This window comes from Equus asinus, chromosome 15 (genome assembly GCF_041296235.1).
Source record: "Equus asinus isolate D_3611 breed Donkey chromosome 15, EquAss-T2T_v2, whole genome shotgun sequence".
NCBI classification, from domain to species: domain Eukaryota; kingdom Metazoa; phylum Chordata; class Mammalia; order Perissodactyla; family Equidae; genus Equus; species Equus asinus.
The window spans coordinates 26,437,226-26,460,743 of NC_091804.1; the positions used below are offsets into that span (position 1 = coordinate 26,437,226).

Below are 23,518 nucleotides of genomic sequence, written 5' to 3' on the forward strand. Positions count from 1 at the left end.
GTCTATGCCAGGCCACCTCATGCCAACTGCCAACATGGGTTACCCCAGTCACCTGCCTCCATCATCTCTGAATCCTGCATTCTGCTCTCTATCATAGACTTCTCCTCACCTTTAGCTGGCTCTGTCTCCAGAACTTGTTCTACCCTGGTGGCTCCAGATCCTGCTTTTCACGGCACAGGCTGTCCCATGGCTAGTCCTTCTTTTGACCTGGACTGTAAGAGAAATGAGTGATAATGAAAATAACAACACCTGCTTCTACTACCTTTATCAAGCCCCTACTCTATGGCAAGCTTGGCATGTATCCCCTTTCATTGTTCATCATGACTTCTCATTACGGTCCTCATTTTACAGATGAGAACACCAAGGCTCAGAGGGATTAAGACTCATCTAAGACCACATATCAGGGAAGTTGCCGAGCTGGCATCAATCCTGAATATGTCTGACTCTCACAGTCCTTGCCCTTTCCAAAATGTGGAAATTACATAAGATAATGGACATGATAGCATTTGTACCAGCATAAAACATTCTTGTTAGAATAACTTTTTAAAAGAATTCCACGTTTCCTGGCTCCCATCTGCCAAAGCAGGCTGGCATTCCCTGTCAAGTCCCCTCCAAGAATTCCTTGGAATCTCACAGGATGTCTTACCTGCATTCCAGAACAAGTCTTGTCAGCTGCCACATGACCTTACCATGGCTAGCTCTAACTGAGGAGGCACTTACAGTGTGCCTGGCATCTGGCCCAGCACTTTATGTACATAATTTCATATGCATATACACATCCCGAAAATATACGTGTAATACTGTTTCTATTTCTACTGTTTCACAAACTAGGCACAGAGAAGTAAGAGTGGTAGCTGTTGGTAGCATCCAGAGCACAGGGTTGGCAAAGCCAGCTGTGGTGTCCATGCCTTGCAATAGTGACCTTGGCATCTCTCCTGGCCTGAATCTTCAGGGTGATATTGGGAGTTGTTCCCAACTGTACACAGCCCCCAAGCCTGGTGCTCTGGCTGTCATGAAGATTCTAGGAGCCACCCAGCATCCTTTAACATATTTCTTCCCTCAAACAGAAGAGAGCTGGTTTCTTTTATTTGCAACTAAGAATCCTGATTGATATACCCCATAACAACTCTATGAGGTATGTGTATTATTTAAAAACTATTTTAGAGTTATTTAATTAGTGTTTGGGGGGTTTTTTTGGTGAGGAAGATTGGCCCTGAGCTAACATCTGTGCCAATCTTCCTCTATTTTGTATGTGGGACACCACCACAGCATGGCTTGATGAGTAGTGTGTAGGTCCACACCTGGGATCCAAACCTGTGAACCCTGGGCTGCTGAAGTGGAGCACGCAAACTTAACCACTACACCACCAGGCTGGGTCCTAATTAGCTTTTTAAAAATTTATTTGTCTACTTATTTATTTATTTTAAGATTGGCACCTGAGTTAACATCTTTTGCCAATCTTCTTTTTTTTTTCTTCATCTCCCCAAAGCCCCCTGGTATATAGTTGTATATTCTAGTTGTGAGTGCTTCTGGTTGTGCTATGTGGGGCACTTCCTCAGCATGGCCTGACAAGCAGTACTATGTCCGCACCCAGGATCCGAGCCAGCAAAACCCTGGGCCGCCAAAGCAGGGTGCGTGAACTTAACCACTCGGTCACAGGGCTGGTCCCCCTAATTAGTTTTTTAAAGTAATGATATAGGTACTTGTGAATCCACCATCCCAAAAGCAAAATGCAGAACCTCACAATAACCTGCATCTAACCACATGCTCCCCTCCCCACTGAACTCCTGCCCTGACCAAGGGAACCATCCTCCTGAATCATCTGTTCATCATCCCCTCTCTTTTTTATTTTTAAAAATTTCTATGGAATTATAACATATAAACAGTAAACAACACAAATATTAAGTATACAACTCTAATTTATACGTGTGTATAGATTTTCGTGTAACCAGATCAACATATAGAACATTTCCCATGCCCCAGAAGGCTCCCTCATACCCCTCCCAGCTAATTCCTGACGCTCCAGAGTAACCAGTATTCTTACCTCTAACACCTTATGTTTGTTTTGCCAGTTCTTAAACAGTAAAAAAAAAAGTACACTTTTTATGGTGTATATTCTTTTTTGGTCTGGCTTCTTTCAGTCATCACTATGTTTGTGCAATGCACCTATGTTTCTGTGTGTAACGGTAGTTTGTTCTTTTTTATTGCTATATGTATTCCATTGTATGGATATACCATAATTTATTTTATTCATTCTCCTATTGATAACATTTAGCTTGTTCCCTTACTTTCCTTTGCATATTGCTTTATTTCATTTATGTGTATTTCTAAAAATATCATTTCCATGTTTACAACTGAGGAAACTGAGGCTTTGAGAAGTTAGGTGACTTACACAGGTCACACAGCAAATAAGTAGCAGCACCAGGATTGACTCCACATCCTGAGTTCTGCACTTCAGCTACAGAGGAGTGGGAGAAAGACCCTTACTTCTTCTGCTTTCTGAGACTGAGGGATCCTCCTAGTGTCCTAAAGACCCAGGTGCCCTGACCATGCCTGGTGACAGCAGGATTGATGCAGCCTGGTGGCTGGGAACTCTGTGTTTGTGACATGAACCCATTCTTACCCTGCTAGGCAGCAGTCACAAGCACCTGACAGCTCCTTCCATATCCACTATGCCGGGCAGTGTCTGGAAGAGCTCTGGAAGGTGATGTCAGGGCCTAGCCTCTGTCCCTCTCCAAGCCCAGGCCAAGCAGAGCTGGGTGTAGAGCCACCAGGTAGGCAGGCCCAGGCCCACTGCCCTGGTGGTTGGCCTTGGCTTGGCTCCCAGCCACACATTCCACATTCTACCTTTGTGCTTTGTCCTTTCCCACATACACTCTGTGATGTGACTTACTCATATCTTTCTTTAGATCAACTCACTTTTTCTTTTTAACTTAACAAGTTTAGCTATTTTTATTTTTATTTATTTATTTATTTATTTTTTTGAGGAAGATTAGCCCTGAGCTAACTACTGCCAGTCTCCTCTTTTTGCTAAGGAAGCCTGGCCCTGAGCTAACATCCGTGCCCATCTTCCTCTACTTTTTTGTATGTGGGAAGCCTACCAGAGCATGGCATGCCAAGCGGTGCCATGTCTGCACCCGGGATCTGAACCAGTGAACCCCGGGCAGCTGAGAAGTGGAATGTGCGAACTTAACTGCTGTGCCACCGGGCTGGGCCCCAATTTTAGTTATTTTTAAAAATTCTGTTTTTCAAATAGCTAATATAGGCATCTGAAACATTATTCAAAAAGTATGAAAAAGCATAGAAGGAAAATGTTTTTCTCCTACCTTTGTCCCATAGCCACCCAATTCCTTTAAGAGACATCCAGTCTTACTTATTTCTTTTGTGTCTTCCAGAGACGTTTTATGCATATACAAGCAAATGGATAGATAGTCTATTTATTTTTATATTTTACCAAATGTTTAGACTTTCTTTTCTTTTTTTTTAAGATTTTATCTTTCATTTTTCTCCCCAAAACCCCCCGGTACATAGTTGCATATTTTTTAGTTGTGGGTCCTTCTAGTTGTGGCATGTGGGATGCCGCCTCAGCATGGCTTGATGAGTGGTCCACGTCCGCCCCCAGGACCCGAACCAGCAAAACTCTGGGCCATCTAAGCGGAGCACGGGAACTTAACTACTCGGCCACGGGGCCGGCCCCAGCCATCTTTCATTTAGTTTAGTGTTTTTGAGGTTCATCCATGATGTACCATGTATCAACAACTCATTTCTTTTATTAATGAATAGTATTCTATTGTACGAATATAGCATAGTTTTTAATCTATTCACCAGTTGATGGACATTTGAGGTTTTTTTCACTTTTGGCTATTGTGAATAATGCTGCTGTGAACATTCACATGAAAGTCATTGGTTGAAATACTTTTAAATTTTTCTTAGGTAGATACATAGAAGTAGAATGTTGGGTTGTATGATAAATTTATGTTTAACTTCCTAAGAAACCAACAAACTGTTTTCCAAAGTGGCTGTACCATTTTACATTCCTGTCAACAATGTACAAGACTTCCTGTTTCTCCACATTCTTGCCAATGTTTGCTATTGTCTGAGTTTTTCATATTGTTATTATTATTATAACCATTCTAGTGGGTGTAAAATGGCATCTCACTGTGGTTTTAATTTGCATTTCACTAATGACTAATGATGTTGGGCGTCTTTTCATGTGCTTACCTGTATCTTCTTTGGTGAAAAGTTTATTCACATCTTTTGCTTATTTTTAATGGGGTTGTTTGTCATCTTATTATTGAGTGTTAAGACCTCTTTGTATATTCTGGATACAAATCCTTTATCACATTTGTGTTTTGCAACTATTTTCTCTGCATCTGTGACTTGTTTTTCACTTTCTCAACGGCATCTTTTAAAAAAAATTTTATTGAAGTGAAATTCACATAACATAAAATTAGCCGTTTAAAATTGAACGATTCATTGATAGCGTCTTTTGAAGCACAAAAATCTTGAAGTTTGATGGTCTAATTGATTAATTTTTTCTTTTACTGATAATGGTTTTGGCGTCATATCTAAGAAATCTTTGCCTAACCCAAGACCTCAAAGATTTTTCTCCAATGTCTTCTTAAAATCTTATAGTTTGACTCTTCTCATTAGGTTTCTGATCCATTTTGAGATATTTTTCGTGTATGCTGTGAAATATGGGTATAAGCTCATCTTTTGATAAGTGGATATGCTGACATATGTATTTTTAATTTCAATAGATATGGTCAAATTGTCTTCCCACCACACAACTGACACCACACCAATCAACAGTGAGTGTAGTTTTTTCTCACACATTTGCTAACACAATTGAGATATCAAACTTTTTGTTCTTAGCCAATCTAATAGTGAAAACACAGCATCTCATAGTTCTAATTTGCTGAATTCCTACTTTAGCCACATCTTAAGCATTATCTGTGAAATAACTGGATTGATGTATTAGCTACCTGCTGTTTCAGTATACATTACTAAGAAACACAACTACTAAGATAAAAAATTACCATGCAATCTACCAAAATAGTTACAGATAAAATGATATGATGTCTGAAATTTGCTTCAAAATAAACTATCGGTGGAGGTAATGGATGAAAGCTATTGTTAATGAGTTGATACTTGAAGCTGCATGAAGCTGGAAATTCATCACACTATCTTCTCTTCTTTTATATGTCTTTGAAATTTTTCATAATGAAAAGTTTTCTTTAAATGACTATTTACGGCACCACCTAAAATTATCTTGTGTACACCCATCAATGCATAACCCTTTGGAAGATACTGGCTTAAAGGTTAAGAGTAAGGGCTCTAGAGTCAGGCTGACCAAATTTGAATCTTGCTTCCACCAGTCACTAGTTGATCTCAGGCAAGTCGTCAAACCTCTCTGGAATACAGTTGCCTCGTCTGAAAAATCAAGCACTAACTTCAATTGAACACTTCCTATTGTCCTGTTCTGTGTTAATGCTCTCTCATTTTATCCTCCCCACATCCCTGAGAGGTAAGGTACTACTATTAGTCCTGTTTCATAGATGAGGAAGCAGCCTGAATGCAGGTGACTGGACCATTTGATCTAAGTCCTCGAGGACTTAAGACAGGCACACATACCCGTATACCTGAGGTATCCTCATGAATCAAGGCTGAGTCCTAAGTTCTAAGATGCCCAGAAGTGTTTCTGGTTTGACGACACCATCCCAGCTTGCATAAGGTGACCTGGATGCTTGTGGCTTGATTCTTTCTTTGCCTGAGGAATTTGCAGGCATGACTTTAATTTTTTTTTTTTTTAAGAGATGTAGATTCTGGTCTTGGACAGACATTTCCAGTGCGGACTGTAGGCAAGAAATAATTCTGATCTGCAATCTGTAGAGATGGGCCAATGGTGCTTTGCTAGAAGAAGAACATCTTTAGGTTTGAGAGCAAGAAAAGAGGGAACTGAGGATAATAAGCAGGACTATAGCAGGATAATAGCAGGACTAGAAGAAGCTCTGATGTGCTGTTTATGATGTAAGGGAGTTCTCCGGTCCTGAAATTGCTCATCTGAATCTCAGTCCTCCCAAAAACTGTAGGAGGAGGTGCTGAGATCTCCTTACGGCTATTTATTTTTATAACTTTTTTTCTATTTCTATATTCAGTACAGAAAATCTGAAGGATACAGAGAAGCACAAAGTTTCTTCTTTACCTTGATCCAAGAAGAAGCACTTGTGAAGTAGTTGAAAGAAACACTTCTGAGTTTAAATCCCAAGTATGTTTCTCCGTGAAGTTTGGCAAGTCCCTTCATTCTTCTGAATCTCTGTTTGTTCCTCTCCAAAAGTGATAATCACAATACCTCCTTCCTCATTGGGGAGGAATATAGGTTCATCTATTTCAAGACCTACAGTGGGCGCTCCATAAATGTGTCTCTGTCTCCTCCTTTCACAATTTACAAAGAAGTTTTCATTCAAGTATTTTCTGAGCACCCTTACATTGTTACCACATGCCAGATGAAATACAGGGATGGCTAAGATTGTTTTTTTCCCCGTAAAAGTCTTATGGTTTGGGGAAGAGGAAATCTTACAAGATTAAATGGTCCAGTCTGCTGCCTTTAGATAAAAAAGGACATGTGACCTCAATTTCCAGGTGTCAGCAAAGGCCGAGAGAGGCCAGGCCATACAGCAAGTAAATAGTAAGGAGGGGACTGGAACCTAATTAGGAGGAATACTGGGACAAAGGCATAAAGTTATGTCAGTTTGTAGCTCAAAAGAGAGGAATAAACTGGAGAAGGAGATGCCTGTGAACGGATCAGGGGTTACAAACCCAGCCCTGAGGATGGACTGCATTTTGCTTGTGCAGGATTTCCCCTGTCCTCAACATTTTTTATGAAAAATTTCAAACATATAGAATAGCTGAAAGAATCGTATAGTGAACATCCATTTCCCACCACCTAGATTCTACAATTGTTTCCAGTTTGGTACATTTGGTTTGTCACATATTTATTCATTCATCTGTTGCTCCACCCCATCCATCCTATTTTTTGATGCCTTTCAAAGAAGCTGCAGAGTTCACTCTACCTCTAAACACTTCAGCATGCCTATCATTAACTAGAGTTTAATATATTTTTTTAGGTTAAATTTACATACAATGGTATGCATATATCTCAAGTATACCATTTGCTGAGTTTTAACAAATGCAGACATCCATGTAATCCACAGACCTAACAAGATACTGAAAGAACATTTTCAACACCCCAGAAAATTCCCTCCCTCCAGAAGCAACCACTATTGTGATTTTTTTCCACCATTGATTAGGTTTTACCTGTTCTAGAACATCATACAAATAGAATCAGACAGTGTGTGCTCCTTTGTATAAGGCTTCTTTCTTTTAGCATAATGTCTGAGACATCTATTTTATTTTGTGTGTTAGTAATTTGTTCTTTTTTATTGCTTAGTAGTATTCCACTGTATGAATGAACATACCACAGTTTATCCATTTTCCTGCTGATGGAACACGCAGGAGTTTTAAATGCTTTGAATTGGTTGCCAATATTTTAGACCTGAGTTCAAATCCTGGCTCTGCTACTTGCTAGATGTATGACCATGAGCTGGTTACCTTTCCGCTTTGAGACTCAGTTTCTCCAACTGCATAATGGGAAAAATTATAACTAATGCTTATTGAGTGCTTGCCTGGCATTGTTTTACGTGTTTTATATGCTAACTGAATCTTCACAACGACCCTTGAGATAGGGTATATAACTATTTCCATCTTATAGATGTGGAAACTGAGCACCCCACTTAGGTTGCTGCGAGTATTCAATGAGATAGAGCGTATAAAACACTTAAGACTCTATTTGGTAATTACAATGTAGAAAGCAAACATTAGCTGTTATTTTTTATTTTACCTTACTGGCTGTTGGAGGAATTTAAGTTTACTACCCCTGATGGAAAAAGTGTATAAAGCCCTGGGAGTCTGGTTGCCAAATAAAATGAAGGATGCCCAGTTACATTTGATTTTAGATAAACAAGGAAAATAATTTTAGTATAAGTATGTTACACCAATATTTGTTACATTTATGCTAAAAAATTATTCATTGTTCGTCTGAAATTCAAATTTAACTGAGCAGCCTATATTTTTATTTTCTAAATCTGGCAACCTTACCTGGAAGGGAGTGACTGCAGAACCTGTGTGCCTCATTTTACAGGTGAAGAAATAGTCTTAAAGAGGGGAAATGATGGAGCCATGACCTCAGGTCTTAAGTGGTCTCTTTGGACCCAGATCTTAGGCTCCCAGAAGCCCCATCCAGTGTCTTTTCTCCATCAACACACAGCTCTGTCACATTTCAAGTCTTCCCCTGCCTCTGGCAGTTGAATGCAGAGTGGCTTCAGGGAAGAGGGGGACAGCAGTGTGACTAAGCATTATGCAGGGAAAGCCAGGAAGTGACAGACGGCATGTGGGCTGCTGGGGTTTCTCTCCCCACTCATTTCAGCTCTGAATCCTTGCATCCTTCTCTCCCCAGAGGCCTGGGAAGCTCCTTCTCTTAGTGGTGGGGGCCTCCTCTAGGCTCCTGCCCCTGCTGTAGCAGGGCTGGGTCCTGTCTCAGGCTGACCTGGGTGTCCAAGGCAGAAGGAGGGTGTAGGTGGCTCAAGGCTTTATCAGCCATAGGTCCTGCATTCTGACTAGGCCAAGACTAGACTAACTTCTGGATCAGGGCACCTGGGAGCCAAAGCCACACAGCATGGGAGATGAGGAAACGGCCAGGCTAGGATTCTCTGCTCTCACCAACTCAGCTTGTCCTTGGAGAACCACCAACTACCTACCTGGATTTTTCTAGAATCTTCACAATATCCTAGGAAGTAGGATCTATTATTTCCATTTAGAGATTTGGACACTGAGGTTCAAGGGACTTGCCTAAGACCCTGAAGCAAGTTGTTGATAGGCAGGACTAGATCTTTGATCCATATGCCTCTGAAGAAGCCTAAATTATTAACTCTTCTGGGTACTGCCTACCAGGTCAGAGCTATTCTACCCTGTTGGCATTAGCAAGAAGGTTAGGATAGCATGGTCCAGTGCTTCTCAAAATGTGATCCTTGGGCATCAACATCACCTGGGGAATTTGCTAGAAACACAAATTCTTGGGCCTGATTCCAGAACTTCCTGACTCAGAAATTCTGGGGGTGATAGCTGACAATCTGAGGGTTTTTTTTTTAAAGATTTTATTTTTCCTTTTTCTTCCCAAAGCCCCCCAGTACATAGTTGTATATTCTTAGTTGTGGGTCCTTCTAGTTGTGGTGTGTGGGATGCTGCCTCAGCATGGCTTGACGAGTGGTGCCATGTCTGCACCCAGGATCTGAACTGGTGAAACCCTGAGCCTCCAAAGCGGACCGCGTGAACTTAACCACTCAGCCACGGGTCCTGCCCCAACAATCTGAGTTTTAATAAGCCCTCTAGGTGATTCTGAGACACTCTAAAGCTTGAGAATCTTTGGCACATAGTAGAAAGAGGTGCCTTTTTGTTCCAAAAATGTGTATACATTTAAAACATGTATTTATTTGAAGTAAACTTTTATTGACATATAAATACAGAAAGATACACAAATCATAAGTATACAGCTTCATGAATTTTCACAAAGTGAACACGCCTGTGTAGCAGTACCCAGATCAAGACATGGAACATTATTACCAGCCCTGAGAAGCCCCTTTGTGTCTCCTTGGTACTATCCCCCTGCAAAGGGAACCTCTATCCTGACTTAGAACACCATAGATTAGTTTTGCCTAACATGATATAATTTAAAAAATTGTAGATGAAGACAGAATCTGGAGCCAGAGGACTTTGGTTGGATCCCTGGTTCCTGGCTGAGTGATCTTGGACTAGTCATCTCACTGAGACTCATTTCTTTGTCTGTATAATAGTCATAAAAATACCTTATACCTTAAAGAGACACTATTTCCCAAACTTGCCTGGTGACAAGAATCACCTAGGGCACTAGTTTAAAAACCCACATTCCCCAGAGCATAAATTCATGTTTTGTTTTGCTCAGGAAGATTGATATTGAGCTAATATCCATGCCAGTGTTCCTCTATTTTTCAGTATGTGGGCCACTAGCACAGCATGGCTACTAACAGAGCAGTGTAGGACTGTGCCCTGGAACTGAACCTGGGCTGCCAAAGCAGAGCATGCTGAATTTAATAACTAGGCCACTGGGGCTGGCCCCATACATTCTTTCTTTTTTGTGTGTGAGGAAGATTGGTCCTGAGCTAACATCTATGTCAATCTTCCTCCACTTTATGTGGGACGCTGCCACAGTGTGGCTCCATGAGCACTACTAGGTCCATGCCCAGGATGGGAACCTGCAAACCCCACGCCGCCAAAATGGAGTGTAGGAACCCAACCACTACACCACTGGGTCAGCCTGCCCCGTACATTCTTTTTTTCTTTTTTTTTAAAGATTGGCACCTGAGCTAACATCTGTTGCCAATCTTCTTTTTTTTTCTTCTTCTCCCCAAAGCCTCCCAATACATAGTTGTATATTCTAGTTGTAGGTCCTTCTGGTTGTGCTATGTGGGACACTGCCTCAGCACAGCTCGATGAACTGTGACATATCTGCACATGGGATGGGAACTGGCGAAACCCTAGGTGCAGAAGTGGATCACTGTGAGCTTAACCACTTGGCATGGCCGTCCCCTCCATACATTCTTAGTGGAACAAAAACTAGTTGGGGTGGAGAAGGAAATTTTTTTACTTTTTTATATAAAAACACAGATATACATATAGTATGTAAATATACAGTATATTTGTGATATTAAAATATCATGGGTGGAATGATCAGAGAAAAAACGTCTAAAAATGTTCCTTAGAGAAATGATAATAAAGAGAAAAGTTTGAGAAACACTGCCCTACAGCAGTGACTCTCCAAGTGTGGTTTGTGGTTAAAAATGCAAATTCTTAGGCCCCATCTCAGACCCACAGAATCAGAAATTCTGGGGGTGAGGTTCAGCAATCTAAGGTTTAACAAATCCCCCAGGTGATTCTGATGGCACTAAAGTTTGAGAACTACTTCCCTAGAGAATCTGAATGGGTAGGGCTCCTCTACCCAGGAATCTGTAGCCAAGAATACAGGATACTGTATCTGTATCTTTAACAAGAGCTGTATCCAGGAATCTGTATCTTTAACAAGCTCCCCTAAGACATGTTGCAGGAAACATTGACATGGAGGAACTGAAAGTACTTTTAAAAGTGTAAGTGATTTTCTAGATAGTAGAACATTATTTTCACTAGGAGGAAACAGGCTAAACAATAATGGCAAAGGTCACTAATTACTAAGCACTTAGTTGTTCCTCTAAGTCTACTTACACAGCCTACTTATTCTCATAAACAACTCATGAAGGAAGTTAGGAGGATGGACTCTGAAGCCAGACAGCCTGGGTTCTTATCCAGCTTGTGACTTGGTTTATGCATCTGTAGAGTGAGGATAATGAGGGCGCTTCCCTCATAAGTTTGTTGTGAGGATTAAAGAAGTTTCTTGATCAGCTACTTTGAACACCTGCCATGATGGCACCAATTACGCGTAGCTATTTTCATCATCCCTAAACACACTCTGTTAAAAGGCATATTTGAACGCAATCAATGTAACTCCCGAGTGCACTTTCTTAAGGACAAAGCTATAATCTAGTGGTTCTCAAAGTGTGATCCCCCACAAGCAGCGCACCAGAGTTTGTTAGAAATGTAAATTATTAGATGCCAGATCCCAGATCGGCTAAATTAGAAACTCTGGGGCTGGGGCCCAGCAGTCTAAGTTTTAACAAGCCTTTCAGGTGATTCTGATGTACGCTAGAGTTTGGGAACCACAGCTACAGTCTTGAGACGTTCTTGGGGTGTGGCGGGGGGGCGGGGAGAGTTAAAAAAAAAAAAAAACGCCTAGAAGTGCTGGGAGCCATTCAAGAGCTCCTCCTACTTGGGGTCGAGGAAACTCTGGGTTATCTGCGCTCACCAGCCCCTGCCAGCTCTTCGGGCTGGAGGCCGGTTAGTGCGTGAAGGCTTCTGGGGCTTGGAGTCCGGGTAGCTCCCGAGGCGGAGGCGCCTGCGCGTTGGCCGCCTACTGGCTCCGGTCGCTTGTGGTCGGGGCTCGGGACCGGCTGCCATCTTAGTCGAGGGACTGAAGAGTCGCCGCCGCCCCGCGTCCCGGTAAACATCCGCAGGCGGACTGGGGGCATTTCTGGGGAGAGAGGGTTTCTCGGACAAGAGAGTCCGAGGAGAACGAGGGATGGAGGAGTGCGGCGCGCGAGCCTGGGCCCTCAGAACCTTGGGTGCTCCCTCTCCCCTCAGAGCCGGTTCCCGTGGGGGGCGCGAGGAGCTCGGGCTGATGGCCCGGCCGGGCGGGGGTTGGGACGGCCGGACGCGCCGAGTGGCCACTGTCGGGCTGAGGCGTCCGGAGGCCCTCACCTCGCCAGCGCCGAGTTGTGGGACGGCTGGGCCGCGGTGGGAGCCGGCAGGGGCCGGCCGCTCGCCCCTCCGCCCCGCCCGAGGGCCACTCTGCCGCGGCCCGGTCCGGCCTACGCGCGGGGCCCGGCGGCAGAGGCCGGCGCGGGCGACGTGGCCTTGTGAGGGGCGGCGGCCGGGCCCACCTGCCGCCCGGCTGGCCTTCTCGAGACTTTGGAACCCCTAGTTGCGATGGGGGCCCAGCACAGCGGCTACTTCCCCTGCCCTCTTCCAGTCCCCTCCTCCCTCCATTGTCCCCCAGCGTGGTGGTCCCGGCCCGGGCGCCCTGCTCGGCTCCCGCCGCCGCGGCCCCGCCGGCGCCGAGTTTTGCAGACGTGGAGCTGTCACTGTCCTCCTCCTTCCTGAGAGTGTCCTTTTCTTTAGCAGAGAAAAGAAAAAAGTAGCTGTGAACGTATTCTAAGGGTCGAAACATGATGAGGACATAACTTAGTAGGGACCACAGGTTTTCAGAATTATTTCTGGGCAGCGAGTTAAAGAGAGAGAGAAACAGACTGTGCGCCCGAAGTAGACTTTGGGCCTAAAGTTCGTCCGAGATGTAACCAGGTAAACTTGCAAACCGCTTGAAATTCAGAATTCCCCAGTAACAACACAACTTGTTTTCCTGGTTACATTTGTATCTTAATCTTGTTACATTTTCTGCCGTTATTCTACAGCTTCAGTATACTTTTGGGGGGGAGTGAGGGGTGAGAAAGAAAGAATGGGGTTTTTCTTTGAAAATTAATGAGACGCTGGAGCCAGCCATTGCACTCAGCTGGGTTCTCCCGCATCTATTCCTAATATAATTCGATTTTAAGGACGTTCGTAAAGACGCTGTATTTCCGCTCTCAAAATCGGCAAGGGATTTGTTTCTCAGCTGAAATGAAGTTCTCGTGGCAGTTCTGTTGAGAGCCCGCACTGTGTTTTCACAGGTTTACTCAGGGTTCAATTACTTCATTTTTAAGATTTAGAAATGAAGGTGGAAATTCAACTGCTTTTTTGAACAGTGACTTAAGTTTTTTGGGTGTGAGTCCAAAAGGAATTCTTTCATTTTCAGTCTATGAGTCAGAGCAACAAGGATTATGATATGAAATAAAAAGCAAGTGCAGAATACTTCTTCACTGTATTCTAGAGTAAATCATTTCTACATTCTTTTAAAAAAACACATCTTTACACCTATTAGAAGAGACAGACAAACCAATAGTCCCCCAATTTGACCATTAGAATAATTAGGGAAGCTTTTTTTTTTTTTTTTGACGGGTAGCCCTGAACTTACTAACTACTGCCGGTCCTCTTTTTTGCTGAGGAAGCCTGGCCCTGAGCTAACATTGGTACCCATCTTCCTCTACTTTATATGTGGGACGCCTACCACAGCATGGCATGCCAAGCGGTACCATGTCCACACCGGGATCCGGGCTGGCGAACCTCAGGACACCGAGAAGCTGAACGTGCGCACTTAACCGCTGGGCCACCGGGTCGGCCCCTAGGGAAGCTTTTTAAAAGTAGAAATTCCAGGATCTCATCTCCTGAGATTGATTCGTTATGCCTGGGTTGGCCCTGAAGAATTGATTGATTGATGAGAAAGGTTAGCCCTGAGCTAACATTGGTTGTCAGTCTTGCTCTTTTTGCTTGAGGAAGGTTGTTTGCCGAGCTTAACATCTCAGAAGGAAGATATGCCAGTCTTCCTCTGTGTTGTATGTGGGACACTGCCACAGCATGGCTTGATGAATGGCATGTAGGTCCATGCCCAGATCTGAACCTGTGAATCCCTGGCCACTGAAGTGGGACTTCACCACCACACCACCTGGCCAGCCACTGAAGAATTTATTTTTAAAACATGCCTCAGGAAATTCTGATGGTGTTGGGAACCACTGAGGCAAACAATACTGTGGACATACTCAGGACAGTTCAAAAAACTTTGAGACAGAAACGGAAGTGACCAGTTCTATCTGGGGGTTGGCCAGAGATGGAGGCAGGGTCTGCCCCGGACCTCAGTTGGGTCTTAAATGATGAGTAGGAGTGATACGGTTGGGGAAAGGGAAGGACAAGGCAGACAAAGGAAAAGCCTTAATGCTGTGTGTAAATGCAGAGGTTTGTGGAAGAAAGAGTGTTTAGAGAGCAGGGAAGTGGGATGGGGAAGGAGAGCAGATGAGACAGGAGGCCAGAAGGGTCAAAGGAAGCAACTATATGAACATTTCTAAGTTAATGCTAAAAAGCTTGAGTTTTATGTTGTTAGCAATAGATACATATTTTTAAACAGGGAAGTGGTATGAGTACATGTGTGTTTTAGAAAGATTGCTCTAGTGATAAGAGTGAAAGGGTGCTATTGCTGAGGTCTAGGTGAGAAGTGAAAAGGTTTCACCTTGGACAGAGGCTGTGGGGATGATCAAGGGTTTGGGTTTAGTTCTTTACTAGTGCAATATTGTTACCATATTTTTGGATGAGGATTTTTTAGGGCCAGTCTGTCAAAAGAACTTAGTAGCAAACCTGAATTATATTGCCAGGTTATATATGTTAATGGTATCAGTGTGTTCATTAGCTTCTTTGAAAAATTAAGAAGAACCAGATTGGGTGCAGTTTGGAGGAAAATTTGGAGATTAGACTGAAATTTATGACTATCAACATTGATCTAAGCTGGTTGGAAGTTTTTCTCCCACCCTCAGGAACTTGGTATTAGAATTTTTGAGTTGGAAGAGATTGCAGAGATTATCTAGTGCACAGTGGCGAATATGGTTTATGGGCCAATTCTTCTTTGAAGTAGCTGCTGCCAGAATTACTGTGGGGAGAAGGATTTTGGTCATATGGGTTCTCTGGGAAGGTGGCTTGCGATTGATTAGTGATGCCTCCTGTGGATACAGTTATCTAGTGGGTGGTATATGTGCCAGGTATATACTATTCTAAGACTAGTCCAACTTCTTAGTTTTCTTTTTAAAACAAAGTCCTAAGCAGGTTAAATAATTTACCTAAAATCAGTTAAGAATCAGAGGTAGAACTAGAACCAAGTTTTGTAACTCTTACTCTGTTATTCTCCAGTGTACCAAGATGAATGTGTGCTACTAAAGAGCTTCTGATATTTTATCAAAAGAAAAAAAAAGATATATCTAGCCTGTGCCTCTTGACTACTTAGGCAAGAGTTTAGCAAGGAACTTTGGCCTGTAAGTGAGTTTTGTTGTATTCATTCTGGCTTAAAAAATTTATGTTAGTACTGATAGGAAATAGTCACCTGTTTTTTTTTCACTTCCTTTCTTGTTCTTCACCCTTTCTCAATTTTGGTTTTTGGGGATTGGTTTCCTTTATATGAGTTAAGGCAAAAGTATATAAAGTTAATTTTTTATGTATTTATAGTACCTAGCCAAATCCTGGGCTCAAAATATGTGCTCAGTAAAGGCATGTTGATTTTTGTGGCTCTAAATGACACTGGCTTTGAGTCAATATAAATCAGCAAGGAGGGTTGCAGAATTGACTTGCAGCATTCTCTGGTTGAGAGTTGGCCCTCGCTAAAAATGTTGGGTTGAAAACCAGCCTCACAACTAGAAGTAGTTAACTAGAAGACTCCGCCTTTGGTCTAGTAGTGCACTGCCTTTGGAAAACTGTTGCCAGCTCAGCTCTTTTGCTTTTGACTGTACTCAGATCCTTGGTGTGCTTTTTCTTTTCCTATCCCTAAGAGCTTCTAAGTTGTAGAGACCGTCCTTACAGTGACCCCATAAAGCAGAGTATGTGTTTATATGAGCATCCTCATTTTGCCATGTAGCCATCATACCCAGGTGAGCACCACCCCATACTATGTATGAATCATTTTCCCCCTGACTCACCTTCTTATTCTGCCTGCCCCATCAAAAAAAATCTATCCCCATGAAACTTTTTATTTATTTTTAAGATTTTATTTTTCCTTTTTCTCTCCAAAGCCCTCTGGTACATAGTTGTGTATTTCTAGTTGTGGGTCCTTCTAGTTGTGGCATGAGGGATGCCGCCTCAGCATGGCTTAATGAGCGGTGCCATGTCTGCACCCAGGATTCAGACCTGCTAACCCTGGGCTGCCGAAGTGGAGCTCGTGAACTTAACCACTCAGCAAAGGGGCCGGCCCCCCCATGAAACTTTTTAAAAGACATTGTGCTGTCAGATTCCCAAGGTCATCACTAATCTGATGCATTTAACCATAGGAGTAATATGTTAATGGACCCTCCTTCCCCTCTCAGGTAACATGCATTTAACAGTGGCCTTCTGGAGACAACGCCTTAACCCAAAGAAGTGACTCGAACGGTGAGAACTTCAGGTATGGTGGCCTGCCTGTGAGAGAGATTGGGGGGGCAAGAATGGTGCAGAGGATGAGCCCTGGTCGTATAACTGTTGTAGGGAGGTGTGGGGGGAGAGCAGTGTTGATGCTGGCTACATCAGTTGGTTGAAGAAATAGGTAGTTTCCACTTGGATCTGAAACTCAAAACCTCTTCTACAAGGATTAGCCTGTGAGCCACACTATGCTCTTAATTTGGGTCCTTTGACTTTTTTGTTTTTATAGCTTCCTTAGACATACACATACTTTTCCCACTTGTGCTGTTTTTTTATAAAAATTTATCTCTATATATTTGTCCACATATTTGCATACGTATGGCTAAAAAGTGTAGGAATTAAAAAGAAGGCAACATGGTGCAATGGAAAAAGAATAGAAAACTTGGAAAGAAATGGTCTGGTTTCTGGTTTGATTTTGCCACTGACAAACTGTGACTTTTGACAAATTATTTAATTCTGCCGAGACTCAGTTTATGTATTTCTAAAATAGATTTATTGATTCCTACCTGCCTCCCTGGCATTGTTGTGAGGATCAAATAAAATAATACATATTAAATCTTTAGAAAAAAATGAATTCACAAGACATTATCTAGATCTACAAGGTGGGAGAAGTTGGCAATAACATTGAAAAGGAATACATGAGGACAGGACAGATTCACTTTAAAAGATCAGGAGAGGGGGCCAGTCCAGTGGTGCAGTGATTAAGTTCGCATGTTCTGCTTCGGCGGCCCAGTGTTCGCCTGTTCGGATCCCGGGTGCGGACATGGCACCGCTTGGCAAGTCTTGCTGTGGCAGGCGTCCCACATATAAAGTAGGGGAAGATGGGCATGAATGTTACCTCAGGGCCAGTCTTCCTCAGCAAAAAAAAGAGGAGGATTGGCAGCAGATGTTAGCTCAGGGCTAATCTTCCTCAAACAAAACAAAACCAAAACAAAAAAAAAAGATCAGGAGAGAGAAAAGGAAAACTATTGAACATGAAAAAAAGAATAGAGCATAGAAAAAGTCAAGCAGTATTGAGAATAGGGAGTGAATGAAGTAGAGCAGGTGAATTGGTAGGTGAGAAAGCTGAATAGGAAGAGAGTGGTCCTCTTAATTTGCTTAACCCTAATCTTGCAGCTATTTGTTGTCATTGTCATTAACCACCTCCCTTCACATAAATGTCCCATCCATACTTAGATTCTTGTCTACACTGTAAGCATCAAGTTTATTATTCATTCGTTTATGTGACTTTGCGTTTAGTTTATATTTTTATTAACTAATTGCCCCATAAATGCTTAGAGACCAGGCTATGATTTGCTTATTATGGTGTCCCAGGCCAGTGCTGCAATCAGAAGTGTGCTTAATCTGTTCTTTTTTATAATTATGGAGGGAAAGGAAGGAGATGGTGGGGTGCTTTGTGAGAGATACTTGGGAAGGAAGTAGATAAGAAGGAAAGTAGATAAGAGATAGAAGAATTCTCAGAAGATAATGAAAGGAAAGACATGAAAATGAAAAATATGTAGAGCAAATAAAGAAGGGGAAAAGGAGATGGAATTATCTGCAGTAAAGGAACAAGGCAGCTTTCATTTCTTTAACGGTGATGTAATACCTCACAGAAAGTTATGTGCTGGGAAAGATCATTCTCCATACCAAATATCTTTAAAAAATTTTAAAGTGTCCACTTCATCCTGAGCTTACAAAGTAGTTCTTTGTGGAAAGAAATCTGGGCCAGCGTTCAGGAGACCTGGGTTCTAGGGTTGGTATTGCTAGTTACTTAAATTCTGTGATCTTGGGCAATTTTCTTAAATCTCTCTGGGCCTCCATTTCCTCACCTATCTATTGAAAGCATCAAACATTATGATCTCTCAGGTTCTTTCTAGCTCACTCTTTGGTTATACTTTGTGCTTCATGTGCTGGTTCACTAATTTTTCAGGGCTTTGTTGATATTACAATATAAGACTGGTCTCAGAAATATCTTATAATGGGACTTCATAATATCCAGTGCTTTCTAAATGAGAAGCCATTTTAAGTTCTACGTTAAACATTGGTAGAGAGACTTGTAGGAAACCTAAGTTTAGAAATGTTAAGTTTGTAATATTCAACAAACATTTATTGAGCCCTTGCTTCGGTTGGTCTCAAGGATTACTTAATATAAAACCCCTGCCTCAAGGATTTTGTGTTTTTGATAGGAAAAGAAACTTACTCACTGGTAATTATTGTAAAAAGCAAGATGATAAATGTCATAATAAGGATTGCATTGCAATTTAAGATATTAACTTCAGATTTCTTGGTTCCTTTAACATAACTGAATATATGCTAAGTGCTGCTCTGTGCTAGGCATTGCAGGAATTCATGACTAAAAAGCAGTCCCTGCCTTCAAGAAACTCACAGGTTTTTTTCAGTCTGGAAACTGTTTACCCTAATTGATATACATGTCTAACCCAGAAAAGAAGTTGTTTTGTATGTATCATCACTTTGTAGTTTTAAACTAAGAATTCATCTGCATATTAAGCTTACCTCACTCCAGAAATGTCTAATAACATACTTGCTTTCTGAGAAAATATTTTTTTAATTGGATTCCGTAACCTTTTCTCTGTGAATTGGAGACAAATTTTTCTTTTAAGACAAGGAAAAAGTCCAGAAATGCCGCCTGCATTTAGGTAAACTTTGATTTGGTCCTTAGTCATTTGTACAGAGAAAGAGTGAGCTCTCAAATTTAGTCTTTTGATTCTTTGTTCCAGAGAATCAATTCAGTTGGACACAGAGGAAGGGATGCTAGTCTAAAGGAATCATATTGTAGGGGTTAACAGTGTGTACTGGAGTTAAGTTGTCCGGTTTTGAATTTTGGCTGTACCATGGAGTGGCACTCTGACCTTGGCCAAGTTGTTTAACTTCTTTGTGCCTCAGTTTCCTCATCTGTAAATTGGTAATAGTAATAGCATATCCATAGGGTTGTTGTGTGGATTAAATGAGATAATGTATTTTTGCTTGAACAGTAGTTGGCTCACAATAAGCATGAGATGTTAGTTGCTATTATTGTTATTGTTGTGGCCATTATCATTACCACCAGCCTTGTCTGTCTTAAAATTATCATCTGAATTCATTAATTCATTCAGTAAGTTTATCTTGGGAGAGCATTGTAAATTCAAATGCCTACAAGGGCTAGATGAACATTTTAAAAAGTAATGATAGATCAGATTGGGATTTAAGTGAACTAAAGAATTCATGTCTCTCCAATGGGGCAGCTGTTAAGCAGCTTTGGCTCACTTTTTTTTTTAATTGAGGTAAAATTCACCATTTTAGAATAGTGTTGGCTTACTATTGATCTAGGGGGAACATAAACTGAGTGTGGCCTGAACATCTTAACTTTTTTCTAAAGAGAAGCTGAAAATCCAGATTTTTTGAGAAATCTTTATTTTTAAATGTTGGCAACTTATGAATTCATAATATAAACACTATGGGCCAAACGAATCACCACTGTGGGCAGAATTTGCCTTGTGGGTTGCCACTTTGCAACCTCTGATCTGGGGCTTGACTCTTGGCGGCATAACCCACGTTCCCTGTCCTCCGGGAAGAAAGTTCTTACCCACATAAAGATTTAAAACAGTTCGAACAATACCTCAAAGAAGTCTAGGTCTTAATGAGGGGTATGCCGAGTAATTATTATGGCAGAGAGGAGGAGGGAAGTTATTTAAGACTGGAATTCAGAATGGGCAAAGGTGCAGAGGCAGGAATGGCTTGAGATGTGGAAGTGCAGTGAATAGATTAGTTGTTTAGATTAGTCTGAAGAGGGCTTGGTAATAGGAGAAAGTTTGGAAAAGTTAAGAGACCAGCCTTATTTTGGGATAACCTTAAGTCCTATTTTCTGACAGGATGAAATGGTATTTTATGAAAATTTATTTGATAATATTGAGGTCTACGATATTTATTAGGGTTGGTAGGGTCTGAAGGCAGGGAGACCAGGCTAGGGAGGGGTAGTGGGAATGGAAAGGAAGGGGCAAAAGCTTATATAAGAGACAAAAGCTTGTATATGGGTCACTCTGTGACAATGGGACCCTGCATTAAATAGGGCCAATTTTGACAGCTTTTTCTCTGTTCTTTTGTAAAAACTGGATTATGTGAGGATAATACTATGTCTACAGGTTATCCCTCTTTTGTTTATGTTTTGGATCTTACTTCATCACTCAGCCCCAGCACCCTCCTTAATGATGGATGACATACATAGTCTTATGATTTTCCAGCTTGCACAAGTAGAATAGAAAGAAAAGGAAGAATCAAAGTAGTTCAACAGCTTATCACATTTCTAGTTTCAAAATTTTTGGTGATGTCAGTTAACCTCTGATAAGTTTCATTAGACTTTGGTTTATACATGGAATTTTTGTATTTGCCGAGGTTTGGAAGCACTGAGAAAGGGTTTGATAATAGAGAAGATGTAGAATTTTGCCGCAGAAACTTGACACAATAATTCATGATTCAGCATTTTTAAAGAAACTGATAAACGTTGTAGAAAAATGGAATGTGTTTATTCTGTATATCCTGAGAAAGTGATTTTTAAGATTTTATTTTCACCAAGGCTTTGGTTCTGTTTATACTTTCTCATGAAAATTTTCTTGACATACACAGGGAAATTATTCCTTATTGTTGACTAAAATGCAAAATGTAATTGTTGTAAGTAGTCTTTTTAAGCAAGCTGAATAGTATGTTAGATATAGCCTGAGTATTAAGAATATTTGAGATAGAGCAACATTTCCCTCATTGATGAATGAGAATACTGAACTGAGCCTCTGAAAAGTACACAAAATTGCTTCTGTCACAGAGAAGCAGTAATAGGGTCAAAGTGAGCTAAATCTAAATCTCATTTAATAGAGTAGGGATTTACTTTTTTTTTTTTTTTTTTTACTTTTGAAGCATGGTCTAACCTAGTTTTGGGAGTTCATTTGTTCTGAAAATTAAAAGGGATTTTCAGGTGGTTCATTTAATTATAGATCTGATTTGGAAGTGGGAAAGAAAGGAAAACGGGAGAGGGATTAGTTGCATTTGCTTCCATGGAAAGTCAGTAGTTAAAGGGAAATCCCAGATTATCTTTTTCTGTTAGTGAATTTTTTGGAGGAAAGATATTTACTATAGGTCTTAATTAAAAACAACTATATTCTACATATATGTTGAAATGTTCAGAACATAGCTACTACTGCTTTTCATTGTCCAGAATGTTGCTGATATTTATCTGCTGTCATTTCCTCTCCCTTGTCTTTTTTATGCTTTTTTATTCCTTAATTTCATTTTGCTGGGGTTTCAGGAGGGAGTAGAGAGGGAGCACATATGTTCAGTCTTCCCTGTTAGTTGATTTTACTATATAAATTGATGTTTTCATCTCTGAGGGACAGAAAATGATGAATTTACCTGTCCTGATTTTTTTTTTTGAGTAAGATTAGCCCTGAGCTAACTGCTGCCAATCCTCCTCTTTTCGCTGAGGAAGACTGGCCCTGAGCTAACATCCATGCCCCTCTTCCTCTATTTTATATGTGGGATGCCTACCGCAGCATGGCGAGCCAAGTGGTGCCACGTCTGCACCCGGGATCCAAACCGGTGGGCCACCGATGTAGAACGTGTGCACTTAACCGCTGCGCCATTGGGCCGGCCCCCTGATTATTTTTTGTTTGTTTGTTTCTTATTGTGGGAAAATATACATAACAGAAAATTTACCATTTTAACCATTTTTAAGCATTCAGTTCAGTGGCATTAAGTACATTCACATTGTGCAGTCATCACCACTGTGCATCTCCAGAGCTTTTTCATCATCCCAAACTGAAACTCTGTAACCATTAAACAGTAACTCACCATTCCTCCTCCCCTAGCCCCTGGTAACCACTATACTACTTTCAGTCTCTGTGTGGAATTCGACTATTCTGGGCACCTTATGTAAGCAGAATCATACAATATTTGTTCTTATTGTCTGGCTTATTTCTCTTAGCATAATGTCTTCAAAGTTCATGTTGTAGCATGTGTCAGAATTTCATTCCTTTTTAAGGCTGAACAGTATTCCATTTTATGTGTCTACTGCATTTTGTTTATCCATTCGTCTGTTAATAGACAGATTTTGGGTTATTTCCACCTTTTGGATATTGTGAACGTGGGTGTACAAATATCTGTTCAAGTCCCTTCTTTACGTTCTTTTAGGTATATTACCAGAAGTGGAATTGCTGGATCATGTGATAATGCTATGTTTAACGTTTTGAGGATCCACCATACTGTTTTCCACAGTAGTTATACCATTTTGTGTTCCCACCAGCGGTGCACAAGAGTTCCAATTTTCCACACCTATGCCAACATTTGTTATTTTTATTTTTTAATAAGAGTTATCCTGGGGCCGGCTCCGTGGCCAAGTGGTTAAGTTCGTGTGCTCCACTGCAGCGGCCCAGGGTTTGGATCCTGGGCGCAGACATGGCACCGCTTGTCAGGCCACGTTGAGGTGGCGTCCCACATCCCACAACTAGAAGGACCGGCAACTAAGATATACATCTGTGTACAGGGGGAGTTTGGGGAGATAAAGCAGAAAAAAGCAAAAAAAAAAATAGATTGGCAACAGTTGTTAGCCCAGGTGCCAATCCTTAAAAAAAAAAAGAAAAAAGGAAGATTGGCAACAATTGTTAGCCCAGGTACCAATCTTTAAAAAAAAAAAAAACGTTATCCTCATGGTAAAGTGGTATCATTGTGATTTTGATTTACATTTCTCTAATGATTAGTGATATTGAGCATCTTTTCATGTGCTTTTTGGCAATTT

At 41.4% G+C, this 23,518-nt stretch overlaps 1 protein-coding gene across 10 annotated transcripts in view; it reads left to right on the plus strand.

Moving 5' to 3' along the window:
* The first annotated feature begins 12,000 nt into the window (after window positions 1-12,000).
* Window positions 12,001-23,518, plus strand: part of ITCH (itchy E3 ubiquitin protein ligase) — a 122,977-nt gene continuing 111,459 nt past the window's right edge. For 2 of the 10 annotated variants that reach the window (XM_070485831.1, XM_070485830.1), the window contains exons 1-2: window positions 12,094-12,180; window positions 16,668-16,744. The gene's annotated coding sequence lies outside the window, so the exon portion shown is untranslated. Of the gene's footprint in view, window positions 12,181-16,667; window positions 16,745-23,518 lie in introns of all 10 variants that reach the window. The other 8 variants (XM_014831479.3, XM_014831480.3, XM_070485828.1 and 5 more) reach the window with 8 other exon arrangements.